Genomic DNA, 15,092 nt, shown 5'->3' with positions numbered 1-15,092 from the left:
TCCACTGTTGTGTAGAAACATTATCTCCGGATCATGTTTGGTACACGATGGGTATTCGTACAAGTCTAAGAACAATGGTTGTTCACTTTATTGTAAGTATATGTTTTATGGATTTGCACCCATTGTTGGGGGCCTTTTCATACTAAATCTTGAATGTGGAAATGATGTCTTTAACGTGAATGCTAAACGCCTTAAGAAGGCTGATACCACCACCACTTTCATGTGGCACTGTCGTCTTGGCCACATCGGTAAGAAACGCATGCAAAGACTCCATAAAGATGGAGTTTTACCGTCCCTTGATTTTGAATCATTTGACACATGTGAAGCTTGCCTGATGGGGAAAATGACCAAGACGCCATTCACGGGTCATCCTGAACGGGCGGGTGAATTATTGGAAATAATACATAATGATGTATGTGGTCCAATGAACACAGGCGCACGGGGTGGATATTTTTACTTCGTGACTTTTACTGATGATTTGAGTAGGTATGCTTATATCTACTTAATGAAGCATAAATCGGAAACCTTTGAAAAGTTCAAAGAATTTTAGAATGAGGTAGAAAATCATCGTGACAAAAAGATTAAGTTTCTGCGGTCTGATCGCGGAGGCGAATATCTTAGTCATGAGTTTGGCCAACATCTGAGTGATCGTGGAATCGTTTCACAGCTTACGCCTCCCGGAACTCCACAGAGAAATGGAGTATCGGAACAACGTAACCGAACCTTGTTGGACATGGTAAGGTCAATGATGTCTCTTACAAATCTTCCGATATCTTTTTGGGGTCACGCACTACTTACTGCTACTCACACACTAAACAAAGCACCGTCTAAATCTGTTGAGACGACGCCACATGAGATGTGGCACGGGAAGAAACCCGACCTGTCGTTTTTCAAAATTTGGGGTTGTGAAGCTTATGTAAAGCGTTTACAGCCAAGCAAACTTGATCCCAGATCAGACAAATGTTACTTTGTAGGTTATCCCAAGGAGACAGTTGGGTATTCTTTCTACCACGCCTCCGGAAACAAAGTGTTTGTTGCAAAACATGGAGTCTTTCTTGAGAAAGAGTTTCTCACTAAAGAAGTGAGTGGGAGGACAGTACAACTTAATGAGATTAGTGAATCTTCGCCAACCATTGATATGGCTAAGGAGCCAGAAGAAATTCCGCTAATTATCCCTACAACCGAGCCGGAAGTTGTCGCATGTGATGCGGAGACTTCAGACAATGTTGTAACTGAACCGCGCAGATCAGGTAGGGCTATCCAGCCACCTGAGTGGTTTCATAACGAAATCTTCATTCTTGAAGACGATGAACCTACGCACTACAAGGAAGCGATGGCGGGGCCCAGCTCAAAAGAATGGCACAAAGCCATGAGATCCGAAATGGAATCCATGTACGAAAACCAAGTTTGGAACTTGGAAGAACTTCCAGAAGGCGTAAAGCCCATTGGTTGTAAATGGATTTTCAAAAGAAAGACGGACGCGGATGGTAACATTACTATCCACAAAGCTAGACTTGTCGCGAAAGGGTTCACACAAGTTCCAGGAGTGGACTACGACGAGACTTTCTCGCCAGTAGCTATGCTTAGGTTTGTTCGGATATTGCTAGCAATTGCTGCTTATTTCGACTATGAAATATGGCAGATGGATGTCAAAACGGCTTTCCTAAATGGAAACCTCAAAGAGGATGTATACATGATATAGCCAGAAGGTTTTGTCATTCATGAGGATGCTGGAAAGGTATGCAAACTTCAGAAAGCCATTTATGGTCTGAAGCAAGCATCAAGGAGCTGGAACATTCGTTTTGATGAAGTGGTCAAAGAGTTTGGCTTCATCAGGAATGACGAAGAATCTTGTGTTTACAAGAAGTTTACTGGGAGCGCAAAAGCATTCCTAATCTTGTATGTGGATGACATATTGTTGATTGGAAATGACGTGAATTTTCTTAGCGAAATAAAAGACTCATTGAAAAGGAGGTTTTCAATGAAAGACTTAGGTGAAGCGGCATATGTATTGGGCATCAGAATCTATAGAGATAGATCAAAACGCCTGATAGCGCTTAGCCAAAGCACGTACATTGACAAGGTGTTGAAAAGGTTCAACATGGAGAACTCCAAGAAAGGCCTACTCCCCATGTCACCTGGCACAGTGCTTTGCAAGAATCAGAGTCCTCGGACTCTGGATGAGCGAGTACAAATGAATGATGTTCCATATGCCTCGGCAGTTGGTTCTATTATGTATGCCATGCTATGTATAAGACCAGATGTTTCCTATGCGCTAAGTGTTAGCAGCCGGTACCAAAGTGATCCAGGGTTGGAACACTGGGTCGCAGTCAAGGGTATTCTTAAGTACCTCAGAAGGACCAAGGATTTACTCCTTGTGTACGGAGGTGATGAAGAGCTCATTGTAAGTGGTTACACTGATGCAGGCTTCATGACTGACCCAAATGACTTCAAATCTCAATCAGGCTATGTTTTCATATTGAACGGCGCAGTTGATTGGAAAAGTTCCAAACAAAAGACTGTGGCGGATTCTACGACGGAGGCGGAGTATGTTGCCGCTTCAGAAGCCTCCAAGGAGGCGGTATGGATCAAGCAATTTCTTGAAGACCTTGGTGTGGTTCCTAGTGCCCAGGACCCGGTGGAGATCTATTGTGATAATAGTGGTGCCGTGGCTCAGGCAAGGGAGCCAAGTTCGCACCATAAGACAAGACATATTCAACGCAAATATAAACTCATTCAACATCATGTCGAAGAAGGTTTAGTGAAAGTACGCAAAGTTCACACGGATCCGAACGTGTCAGACCCGATGACAAAGCCTCTACCACGAGCAAAATATGAGCAGCACCGGATAGCCATTGGTGTTAGGGAAGCCATGTAACTGGATTATGACTCTAGTGCAAGTGGGAGTCTGTAGGAGATATGCCCTAGAGGCAGTAATAACAGTTATTTTGTATCTCCAAGTTTGTAATGAATGTTTATGATCCATGCTATAACTGCAATGATTCTCGAGTCTACAATATCCACGAGGCTCGGAGGGAACTCATATGCACGTGTGGTATAATAAACGGTAAAATATATTCCTAGTCTTGCCTCTAAGACTAGCTCAAGTATTGCATGATGATCCTGTTTTCCTAATCATGGGCATGACTATGCCGGCAATTTTGAGGGTACAATGTTGGTAGAACGCTTGTGTTGAATCAACCCGGATTGATGTTATGCTATGAGATACCTTCGTCACAAGTTTATGGTTAATATCATTGAGATAGTTAATGTTTGCATAATTCCTTAGACCATGAGAGTATCAAGTTCCTTCGTGCTTGCTTCGTGAACTTTGGGGTTTGTTAAACGTCATCCGTAACTGGGTGGCTATTACGGCAGCTTACGGGTTCACGGAAAAGTATAGGAAGTAACAAGATAGCTCAAGATTGGGATTTGCTCCTCCGGCCATGGAGAGATATACTCGGGCCCTCTCGGTGTAACGGTATCCATCATCGTCTGGCCAGACACATTGTGATTTGATCACTGGGATGCCGGAACACGGAAACGAGAAAAGAGAACAAAACCGGTAACGAGGTAAGTTGCATGCTGGACAAATTGTTGATCCACAAGAATGCAATAAATCTCACCTCGGGTGTTTGTGACATATCGCGAAGCAAAAGGAATAGCTCACTGCAACTGGAGGTTCACTCGAATATTTATTCGTGTGGGTATAGGGGTCAATATGGGTGTCCACGGCTCCGATGTTGATCATTGATCGGAAGGGGTTCCGGGTCATGTCTATACTTCACCAAACCTATAGGGTCACACGCTTAAGGGTCATCTATCTGCTGAATACTAGACAGGGAGTCTGAGAGAAAATCACCGAAAAAAGTTTCAGACACCGGAATGGTTTCGGACAGCGGAATCGTACCACAGAGAGAGGTCATCGGATAAGTTTCGATGATACCGAAAAGTTGTTTTGGGATATACCATTAAGTCAAATTGGTTTCGGCACATGCCTGATAATTCTTGGAGGGTGCCAGAATCATTCTGGAAGCTTTTTGGAATTTTCTGAGATAAAAACCGGAAATGTTCCGGAGCTGCCGGAGCCACTTCAGATGCGTTTCGCAGATGAAAATCACTAAAACCGGAATTGTTTCGGAACGTGTTGAAAATCATTTTAGTGGGTACTGGAAATGTTCTTAGCCCACATAAATATTTTCAGTTCGATCAGACGCTGAAGAATGTCGTCGTGAATAGTGAAAGTGCTTTTTGGGATATTTATGTAGAGCCACCTTTTTAGACTTGGTCAAAGTTCTAGAAGGTAGTGGCTTACAAGGGAAGGAACCCCATTTGGGGGGGGCTAGGGGTGGCCGGCCATGGGTGGTGGAGCTCCTTGGAGCTCCACATGGCATCCCATTTTACCTTAACACCCTCATGTGTGACCTAATGCATGGGGTTTTTTGGTAAAAATATGGAGGCACACTACCCCTTGGCTTTCCTATAAATAGAGGAGGTGAGGGCTGCCATCTCTTCATCCCTTGTTCTCATACACATGCCATGCATTATCTGGCTTCTTCTCTCCCTCCCACGAAAAGAGTTTCGTAGAGCCATAAGGCTGTCTGGGTTCCGGCAGGAACTAGTTCTGGACGGCGAAGCCCTGCCGGATAGCGGACATCGTATGTGTGCAACCCCGTAGAGAGATTGTGTTTTCGATCTTTTGCCCGAGGGGCTGTTCGAGTGTCCTGCCGAAGGGCTGTTCGAGTCTCCGTCCAAGTTTCGAGGGTCCTGCCGAAGGGCTGTCCGCAACATCGTCCGGGGGACTGTCCGACCGCCTCCCGAAGGGCTGTCCGGAGAGGGAGTACATCCTCGCGGTTGGGAGGTTGTAAATCCTAGCTGCGGGGATCTGCACCGACGATCTACACCGACTCTTCTTCCGCTGCGCTTCGAGTCGGTACGGATCAGATCAAACCTTGTATGCAGTCTCCATAGTGGTCCTGGGCGTGCTCGCTATACCGAAAATTTTCATTTTCCATTGCGTTCCCCTACACAATGTATGTCTATGTCAATGCTTTGTGACTTGAACATGATTGTAATATTTGGAAAATATCATTTCCTTGTGCTTATGGAATCTGACAAATCTCTACTTTGAAGGGTATCGAAAAGATGATCTGTATATGGTAGATTTCTCAGCAGGACCACAGTTGGCCGTATGTCTTCTAGCAAAAGCTTCAGAGTGCTGGCTCTGGCATCAGAGGCTAGGGCATGCTGGCATGAGGAACTTGTACACACTCGCGAAGAAGAAACATGTCGTTGGCATCGAGGGCGTCAAGTTCAAGAAGGATCATCTGTGTGGTGCCTGCGAAGCTGGAAAGATGACTAGGGCCAAGCATCCCTCGAAGACAATCATGATGACGACGACTCGTCCCTTCGAGCTGCTTCACATGGACTTATTTGGCCCTCCTCATTACTCTACCCTTACTACCACTGCTTTCCTCTATGGCTTCTTCATTGTTGATGATTACTCTAGATATACATGGGTGCATATAATCCTCTACAAGAATGAAGTGCAGGATGTCTTCAGACGATTCGCCAATCATGACATGGCGAACTATGGTGTCAAGATCAAGCACATCAGAAGTGATAACGGCACAGAGTTCAAGAACACCGGCCTCGACACTTATCTTGATACATTGGGCATCACTCATGAGTTCTCAGCTCCATACACACCTCAGCAGAATGGCATTGTGGAGCGCAAGAACAGAACCCTCATTGAGATGGCTCCGACGATGCTTGATGAGTACAAGACTCCAAGGAAGTTCTGGCCTGAAGCCATTGATACTGCATGCCACGTCATCAACCGTGTTTATCTTCACAAGCTTCTAAAGAAGACATCCTATGAGCTCCTAACTGGTAAGAAGCCAAATGTCAGTTACTTTAGAGTATTTGGTGCAAGGTGCTGGATGAAGGATCCACATCACACTTCAAAATTCGAACCGAAAGCACATGAAGGTTTTATGCTTGGCTACGGAAAGGATTCGCACTCCTACAGAGTCTTCAACCTCTTTCACTATAAAGTGGTTAAAACTGTGGATGTGCGGTTCGATGAGACTAACGGCTCGCAAAGAGAGCACCTGCCAAATGTGCTAGATGAAGTATCACCTAGTGAATCGATCAAGCTTATGGGTACTAGAGAAATCGTACCTTCAGAGGCACAGGCTAAAGAAGAAATCATCATTTCTGCACCTAATCAACCCGAAGACACTACTCAGCCTGAAGCAAATGCTGAAGATGAAGACAATGATCAGCAAGGGCAAGGTCTTCGTCCAGTTCATCCTCGTGTTGCAAATGAAGTGCAGATTGAGAATATAATTGATATCATCAATGCACCTGGTCCACTCACTCGTTCAAGAGCAACACAGCTAGCAAATTTCTATGGGCACTTTGCATTTGTCTCTATATCTGAACCCAAGAAAGTTGTTGAAGCCTTCATGGATCCTGAATTGATTCAAGCTATGCAAGAAGAGCTTCAACAGTTTGAGCTGAACAATGTGTGGGATTTAGTTAAGCGTCCTGATCCTCGCAAGCACAATATCATAGGCACCAAATGGATCTATCGCAACAAACAAGATGAGCATGGTCAAGTGGTCAGAAACAAGGCTCGTCTCGTTGCTCAAGGATACACTCAAGTTGAAGGGATTGACTTCGATGAAACATTTGCTACCGTGGCTAGGCTTGAAGCCATTCGCATACTGCTAGCCTATGCCAACCATCACAACATCCTCCTGTACCAAATAGATGTAAAGAGTGCTTTTCTCAATGGCAAGATTGAAGAAGAAGTGTATGTTGCACAACCACCTGGCTTTGAAGACCCAAAACATCCTGACATGGTATACAAGCTCAACAAGGCACTATATAGCCTCAAACAAGCCCCTCGCGCTTGGTATGACACACTCAAAGACTTCCTAAAGAGCAAAGGCTTCAAACCTGGTTCCCTAGATCCCACTCTCTTCACGAAGACATACGATGGTGAACTGTTTGTATGCCAGATCTATCTGGATGACATTATCTTCGGCTGCACTAACAAGAGATACATGGATGAGTTTGGACACATGATGCAAGAGCAATATCAGATGTCCATGATGGGTGAGCTAAACTTCTTCCTCGGTCTGCAAATCCATCAGCATAGCAAAGGCATCTTCATATCACAAGAGAAATACCTCAAAGACTGCCTAAAGAAGTTTGGAATGCAAGACTGCAAAGGGTACACGACGCCAATGCCAACCAAAGGTCAATTGGGTCCCGACGACAATGGTAAAGAGTTCGATCAAAAGGTATACCGCTCCATGATTGGTTCTTTACTCTATTTATGTGCATCTAGGCTAGATATAATGCTTAGCGTTTGCATGTGTGCCTGATTCCAAGCGGCACCAAATGAATCGCATTACTTAGCAGTGAAGCGAATTCTTCGATATTTGGCTTACACCCCAACACTAGGATTATGGTATCCAAAGGGCTCAGAGTTTGATCTATTTGGATTCTCAGATGCTGATTATGCTGGTGACAAGGTTGATCGCAAGTCCACATCAAGCACATGTCATTTTCTTGGACGATCTCTTGTCTGTTGGTCTTCAAAGAAGCAGAACTCTGTATCTCTCTCCACTGCTGAATCTGAATACATTGCTGCTGGATCCTGCTGCGCTCAGCTTCTATGGATGAAGCAAACTCTCAAGGACTATGGCATCCACCTGAAGCAAGTGCCACTCTACTATGACAATGAAAGCGCCATCAAGATTGCCAACAACCCAGTCCAGCACTCGAAGACAAAGCACATTCAGATCAGTCATCACTTTCTCAGAGATCATGTCATGAAGGAAGATATTGATATCATTCACGTCAACACTGAAGAGCAATTGGCAGATATCTTCACAAAGCCCTTGGATGAGAAAAGGTTTTGCAAGTTGCGGTGTGAGCTAAATATCTTAGAATCCTCGAATGTCCTATAGTTGGACACGCATCCTAACGCTTATGCATATTGATGACTTAGATGTGCAACACACGAAGTAACGTATATCTTCAATCAATGAAGACATACACTCTAAGTGTGAATACATTAACGCGGAATTTGACTTCGGAGCGCCACGATAATTTTGCACCGTGTCTGGGTCTAATACTTCCTACACGGTGGGTAACGCCACCACCAAATTCTTGTTTGAAGTGTCTCAATTGGCGTCACAATTGCAAAGTCTTCGCATTTGGTTTGTCTTCAACATTGATTTGACGTCACGTTCATTTTCACAATGTTGAGCTGGTCTTATGCTGATATATACAAATATTCATATTCTGTCCTCTATAGCATCCACTTATAGCTATGTCTTCATACTTGAATTTTTTATCTAAGTGAATGTGAACGGAGCCTAACCCCTTATGTGCTTCTACCTCAAATTCTATCTATCCAAATCATATGCATTCTATTGAAACCTGTCGATTGTCTTCTCTGCATCCTTGTCAGCAGAAGACAAAGAGACAAAAGTTGAAATCCGTTTTAATGCTATATCCTTGTTACTGGAGAAGCCGGAACGACCACCCGACAATCCAGGCGTGCGTGGGAACATGGAACAACTTCCAATATGTTGCAAGCATGCCACGTGTCCTTCGGATGTGAACCGCTAGGGGTACCTGCGTAATTACGATGTGTTGTCCCTTTCCTTATAAATATACACTCACCGCGGTCATTATCTCTTCTTCCACCTCGCCACCTCGTACAAACCCTAGTGCCTCCGCTAGCTTGCGTCGACACCAGAGACGAAGCGCTTAGCTGCCGCGACTTCTTCGACGCCGTCCTCACGCCGGCCGCGGACCTCGTCCTCTCCGCCGCCGCCGTAGGTTTCTTCCGCCGCCAAGTTAGGGCGCAGGAGATTGAACTGATCGGCCTCTCTCTCCACCTCGTCTAGCAGTTCGTCAGCGGTAATTAAAACTTACTTTTTACTGCCTTTTTGATCCGTCAAATCCATCCACTTTAATCAAAAGTGGTTTCTTCACTTTCAAATCTGGATCCATCTTGTCGGGTGGTAGGTGCGACATATGCCAACGGGTGGCTTATCATTGTGGGTGCCAATAAGACGTCACCGGTGCCTAGAAACGGGATGAGGCGAAGACATGCACGCCGGCGGATCTTACCCAGGTTCGGGGCTCTCCGAGGAGATAACACCCCTAGTCCTGCTCTGCGGGGTCTCCGCATGATCACTAGATCAGGAAAAGTAGCTACAATCGCTCCTAGAGCTGTTGGGTTCAAGGGAGAAGAAGAACAAGGCTAGCCCTCACTTCTCTCTATCTATGGTGTGTGTGCTATGCTCAGAAGCCAACCCTTTGCATGGGTGCCCCGGGGGGTTTATATAGGCCTACCCCCCGGGGGTACAATTGTAATCCGGCTGGGCTCTGGTCCCAGCCGTCAGTGTCTATGCTCGCCGGCTTCTCCGCCGGCTGTTGGGGCCCGCCGAGTAGTGGGTCCCGCCGACTGCCGGCCTCTTGGTCGACAGGCCGGCCCCACCGCCTAAGATCTTGTCGGCGGCTGCTTACTGTAGCTTCGCCCTTGATGACGAGGGCTTCGTTGAGGTAAGCGTGGCCACAGTGGGCCGCCTCGGGGGCTCCCACTATAGCCTTACCTCGTCTTGTCTCCTTAATGTGGTGCATGCTTCGAGGGAGGGAGTAGCCGACTTCTGGGGGCCGGCTACGCCCTTGACCGACTGGGGGAGGCCGGGCCACCTCCGCGCCTCTCTCTGGCCGAAGGGACCCGCCGCCCGTGAGTCGTACCGGCGTCGGCCGTGGGTGACGTCGGGGCTAGCATGGCTACAGTGCCGAGCCGGACGGGGGATGACCGTTCCGTACGGCGTCCTGTGGCCATGCCTGCCTCGGGCTTCAGGGGTAGTGGGCCGCACTGTGGCCACACCCCGTTTTGTCACCGTTATGTGGGTGTAGTCTTGGTGGTTGCGTTCTTGGCCGGCTTCTTGGAGTCGGCGCCCTTCGAGGCCGGCTTCCTGGAGTCGGCCACCCCGCGGTTATCCTGGGGGGGAGATTGCTGAGGCTGGGCCGCCTTCCGCGAGTCGGCTTCAGAGGTAGCCGGCCAGGGGAGGCGGTCCAATGCTTGGAGTACTTGAAGGCCCAAGGGCCTGATAATTTTTTTAGAAGAACCAGGGGCAGTCGGTTAGGCTACCCGTGGCCATTTACTCCGACACATCTTCATCTGCATCTCATATCATGCCAAGTATATTCAGTTATGCTTCACAACTAGTTAGATTCCTCACTTGTACTTATTCATGGATTCGTACAAATCTGGAACCGACTCTCATCAAATAAGTGAATGTCTTCGCACTATGAGGTCAATGTCTTCAAACTGATTAATCTTCAAAATCTTCTGAGAATGCATATGACCTCTTCCCCTTCCCTCGCACCTCTAATGCTGTCACAAGTACATGTCCGTGGGAGAATCCCTTGGTTCTCATAGTCTGCATTCATTTGCAGAGTTCTTACAGCGTCATATTCACTCACCTGAAGCCAGCTCCTGTCTGACCAGCAAAAGGAATCTATTCACTGTCTTGAAGCCATTCAGTCTGAATATAATGGCAACAGAGAATCAGCTAGAAAGGGCGGCAGGCAGCGCCGTGGAGATACAGCTAAGGATTTACCTCCTAATTTGTTTGAAATGTACAAGAAAGATCCTGAGGAAAGCTATGGCCAGCGCAAAACCCGAATCCAATGGATTCGAAGATATTGGGCAGAAGAATGGTTCAAATACAGATTTGTGACTGCTGAATATGCTGAAAAGAACGCTATCAAGCGCCCATGGGGAGATATTCTGTCCAGAAATCTGCAGCCCAAGTCTAAGTCTGAAGCCATTGCTCAAGGCTTCTACCCATGCATGGTCCGAGGACCGAAGCGAGAGAATGCCGACCCATCATCTATGTTATGGTGTCGCGAAGACAATCTTTTCAAGCACAACTATCAGTTTGCAAAAGAGTCAGCTGTGAAGAACAAGAAAGGTCTTGGACTCAACTTCAACCCTGGTCCATCTGCTCCAAGGGCTGATGGCACACGCGATGCCAATCCAAATTTCATCGGCCCCTTCAACAACTTTGATGGCCTCCTCTCCCACATAGCTGCTCAGAGGGCCACTGTGGAGCAATCTGCTGAAGACGCAGACTCTGAAGACGCGCCAGCACCACCACAGCTGCAGAAGAAGAAGAAAACAAAGGCTTCGAAGCCCTCTGCCTCACCAAAAGCTTCACGTGTAAAGCCATTGGCCACTGCACCTCCTGAACCCAGTGTGCAATCTGAAGATCTGTCTCGTGTCTCCAAGAAGACCGAGAAGACAAAGAAAACCATGAAGCCCAAGAAGATTTCTGGGCATGAACTGACTCTTGCTGTCGTTCTGCGCAATGAGGATGACACCATTGATCTGTCCAGCGACGAAGATCTTGGTGATGATGCCCTTGAGCTACTGATCAAGAGCAAGCAAGAGGTGGAGATCTTCAACGATCTGCCCCTCTTTGATGTTGATATACTGAACAACTTCATTGATGAGTGGTTCGACGACCAGAGCATTAGCATTGATGATATTCAGCTTCCTGTGGACATCAGCGTCACATTTCACGGAGCCATTGCAAATGAGTTGGCCTTGGCTCAAAAGATTGTCGAGCTCAAGAATAAAATTGATTATGAGCAGGCTCACTTCAAGAAGAACATGGCCAAGCTCAGTGTGGCAGATGTTCAGATCTTCAAGAAGATGTTGCATGAGCTCAAGGAACAGTTTCATAAGAAGCGGGAAGAAGCAAAAGGTTCAAGAGAGCGCATGAAGTACTTTGCACAGAAATGTGTTCAAGCACACAATGAGGCTGAGAAGCGCAAGGCTCTTGGGCGTCCTGGCATCGACCCCAAGATGGCTGGCAAACAAAAGCAAAAGTCTGCTGAAGCCCAAAGTGAAGCATCCAGGCAGGAAGAACCTCGCATTGTCTTCCCCGCCAGCATGACAGGCTTGAAGCCTAAGGTCCCCTCAGCAGCTTCAGAACTAAAGAAGACAAGGGCAGCTGAAGCCGAAGCCAAGAAACGTAAGCACAAGAATGCCTCTGATGATGCACCATCGAAGAAGAAACTGAAGACAAAGTCTTCAAAGAAAGAGCATGTTGCGGCCTCTCAGCCCCTCATTGTTGAACCCATCTCTGTCGCTCTTCCAGCCACCACCAACAAAGATCGTCGCATTGTGATCCACACGCCTGCTTCCACAGAGGCTCATGAAGATGAAGAAGTTCCCGCTGTTGACCCCATCACAGCTGAAGACATTGGTCGTGAAGACAATGTAGAAGATGATGAAGTCCTTCCTCAACTTGAGCACCAAATGGTATCATCGCCTGTTATTACGAACAACAAACTCATCAGCATTGGTCATCCATTGACGCCAATCACTCAGGATGACTCATGGGCCGATCGCCCTCAACAAGACACCCCCATTCATGATGAGACACCCAGAACACCCCCACCTCAAGTCACCACTTCGGTACTTGACGACGACAACTACATGGTGCAGACCACTCCATCACCACAGGCGTCGCCCACTTTCCGTAGGCTTCGCAAAGGCCCTAGGCCACAGGTCACCATGTCGAGCATTCCGGAAGGGGAAGCACAACAAAGCTCAGTAGCACGTCAAGTGTTTCCTGAAGCCACCCCTACTGTGAATGTCTCTGAGTCTGAAGCTAAAGCTGCTGAAGACATTCCGGCTGCATCAGCCGATGAAGATCAAGAAACAAGAGAAGAAGAAAGAGTTGCCACACCCCCTGCCACTGATCAAGTCATTCACGAGGAGAATGTAACTATTCCCGGCCCTCCTGTTATTGAAGAAACGGAGGTTGAACACACTAAGGCTGCCACAAAAAACGCTACTGACGCCAATGACGTTGTCATGGCCGAAGACAATGTGGAGCCTGAAGCTAATGTTGTACCTGAAGTCACTGTGAATGCTAAAGCCATTGTTCCATCTCCAAGGCCTCACACCATTGAATAGGACTACGATCGCGACCAGCTTGTCACAGTGAGATGGCCCGTTTTGGTTCCCCCAACAGCTCCCGGACCACAGTACGACTACCATGTTGAGCAGAGGCCTCAGGTTCAGAAGCCAAAGCCCAGGCTGCCAAGGCTTCCAGGTGCTTCCACCTCACCAGGATCGTTCAGCGTGAACAGCTTCAGGGCACACAATACTTTCTTTGACAGTGCCAATAATCCATACTTGAACCCAAAGATCTCTTGTGATCGATTCTGGAGCTATCAGCAGTGCAGCTATTACTCCTGCATTCTATACAATCAAGAGCGAATCTTTCCTCACATGCGTCTTGATTGTGAAGCTATTGCTGGGCTGCCCTGTCTTGAAGAAGCACCAGACTGCTTTAGAGATGCTGGCCTTCTACAGTTTGTAACTGATAAAGAGCACTGGAATGAAGAGCTTCTGCTGCAGTTCTATGCCACACTTCACATTCGTGGCTACAACAGGGATCCGAAGACAAGGATCCTTGAGTGGATGACACGAGATGTGCACCATGAAGCCAAAGCTCAAGACATCATTGAGCTTACTTCCCTGCCCACTCCAGGTGAATTATATGAGCATGGTTGTCAACTTCACAATAATGAACTGTAGAGTATCTTTCATAGGCCTGAACCCAATATGAGTCAGATGCTCAGTATGATGAAGCCATTGCCTCAAGATGCTGAATATCCCAAGGAATTCTTCGTCAAAGACCTTGAGTACTTGCCCCGCACAATTTATCATATTCTGAGGCGTACTCTATGCCCAGTCAAGGGATATTCATCTGAAGCCAAACTTGAAGGAACCATGAAGACTTTGGTATTCTATATTGGCAATGGCATCAGATTCAATTCCCAGGATTTCTTCATCAGACAACTTGCTGCATCTGGGATTGATCTGTTTGGTTTGAAGTTTTATGCTCCATGGGTGATGCGTGTGATCAAACTCCATTCTTCTGTTGACTATCAGCCCTCGGCACGCAACCATCTTGTTTTTCTGCCTAAGGTTGATCTTGTTGGGGATCGTTGCAGAAATTCAAATTTTTCTACGCATCACCAAGATCAATCTATGGAGTTTACTAGCAACGAGAGGGGAGTGCATCTTCATACCTTTGAAGATCATGATGCGGAAGCGTTGCAAGAACGCGGTTGGAGGAGTTGTACACGTAGCGATTCAGATCGCGGCAGAATCCGATCCAAACACCGAACAACGATGCCTCCGCGTTCAACACACGTGCAGCCCGGTGACGTCTCCCGCGCCTTGATCCAGCAAGGAGGAGGGAGAGGTTGAGGAAGAAGGCTCCAACAGCAGCACGACGGCGTGGTGGTGGTGGAGTGGCAGTTCTCCGGCAGGGCTTCGCCAAGCTCACGCGGAGGAGGAGAGCTGTTGGGGAGGGGAGGGGCTGCGCCTTGGATGTGGTGCTGCAGCCCTCCCTCCACCCCTCTATTTATAGGGAGAAGGGGGAAGGGGCCGGCCCCTCTAGATGAGATCTAGAGGGGGGGGGGGCGTGCAAGGGGGAGGGAGCTTGCCCCCCAAGCAAGGGGGCCCCCCTTTAGGGTTCCCCCCAACCCTAGGCGCATGGGCCCTAGGGGGGATGGCGCCCAGCCCACTTAGGGGCTGGTTCCCTTCAACCTACAGCCCATAAGGCCCTTCGGGGCAGGTGGACCCTCCCGGTGGACCCCCGGAACCCCTCCGGTGGTCCCGGTACAATACCGGTATACCCCCGAATATTTCCGGTGACCGTATGATGACTTCCCATATATAAATCTTCACCTCCGAACCAATCTGGAACTCCTCGTGACGTCCGGGATCTCATCCGGGACTCCGAACAACATTCGGTAATCACATACAACCTTCCTTATAACCCTAGCGTCATCGAACCTTAAGTGTGTAGACCCTACGGGTTCGGGAATCATGCGGACATGACCGAGACACCTCTCTAGCCAATAACCAACAGCGGGATCTGGATACCCATGTTGGCTCCCACACGTTCCACAATGATCTCATCGGATGAACCACGATGTCAAGGATTCAAGCAATCCCG

This window comes from Aegilops tauschii, chromosome 5 (assembly GCF_002575655.3).
Source record: "Aegilops tauschii subsp. strangulata cultivar AL8/78 chromosome 5, Aet v6.0, whole genome shotgun sequence".
Classification (NCBI taxonomy): Eukaryota; Viridiplantae; Streptophyta; class Magnoliopsida; order Poales; family Poaceae; genus Aegilops; species Aegilops tauschii.
Note: the sequence above shows the minus strand (reverse complement) of the source record.